This window comes from Microtus ochrogaster, unplaced genomic scaffold, assembly GCF_000317375.1.
Source record: "Microtus ochrogaster isolate Prairie Vole_2 unplaced genomic scaffold, MicOch1.0 UNK6, whole genome shotgun sequence".
Classification (NCBI taxonomy): domain Eukaryota; kingdom Metazoa; phylum Chordata; class Mammalia; order Rodentia; family Cricetidae; genus Microtus; species Microtus ochrogaster.
Genome location: NW_004949104.1, coordinates 13,199,651 through 13,200,816, shown reverse-complemented (window position 1 = coordinate 13,200,816; position 1,166 = coordinate 13,199,651).

Genomic DNA, 1,166 nt, shown 5'->3' with positions numbered 1-1,166 from the left:
GCTAAGCCACTGGCCTAAACTGATTTATTCACTAACCAATAAAAGCAACAGGTATACAGAAGGAGTTCCACACCTCGTTGCTAGTTTTCGGTGGAATCCTGACTACAGCCTGCATTACCTTCTCTGAGGGTAGGTGCCAGTTCCCATCCTCATCACATATGAAGCAGATGTTCCCCACTCAGAGGCTTTGAAATCCTGAGTAGGCCCTACCCCTCTCCCGTGCAGCAACTGAGGAAACACAGGTACCAGAGGCCCAAGAGTTACCTCTCCTGCAGACCAGGTGATTTGTCAGGATGCTGATAGAGGAGGCATCCTGTGAGGATAGTGGGGATGCGTCTGACATAGGAAAGTGTCTTTATACAAAGTCCTTCCTCTCAGGGTAACAGAGCAGCTTGTGGCTTATAACAGGGGCCAGAACTAGGTGAGAAGAAAGTATCAGGCACAGCAGAAGACTTAGCCATTCTACCCCCTGCTAGGAGTCACAAACCTAGACACTCTCCTCCCTTCTGGGAGGCCCTTTGGCCCCACTTCACCTTGATCCACATGCTGTGATACACTTTAGGCTCTAACCCAGTTCTCAACCTGTGAGTCACATCTCTTTGGGGGTCAAGTGACCCTTTCTCAGTGGTTGCATATCATAATTGCAATTCATAACAACAGCAAAATCACAATTATGAAGTGGTAACAAAAATAATCCTATGGTTGGGGTCACCACAACATGAAACTGTGTTAAAGGGTCACAGTATGACGAAGGTTAAGAGCCAGTGCTCTAACCCATTAGAGTGACTAGTGTCTTCACGGTAACTCTGCTTCCTCAGAGCAGACGGTTGCCCAGTGGTCCAGCAGGGGCTCAGCCCCAGGCTTTGCTCTCAGCCTATTCAAGGAGTTACAGACCCATGGTAAGAGATAACATAACTCTCAGTCCCTATGCTAATCCTTGAAGCTCCAGTGAGCAAACACATCCAATGGTCAGTGGACATGCAGGTACTCAACCCACTGAGCAGCACAGGAAGGTGCTCACTGAAGCCCCCAAACTACCTAGTGGTAAACTGCCCAGCATTTATAACTCCAAGTGCCCCTCTGAGGAATGGAGCCGTATCGTAAAGATACTCATTCTGTATCAAGTTGATCTAGATTTGTGAGGGCTCCAGGAGGGCTGGAGCTAG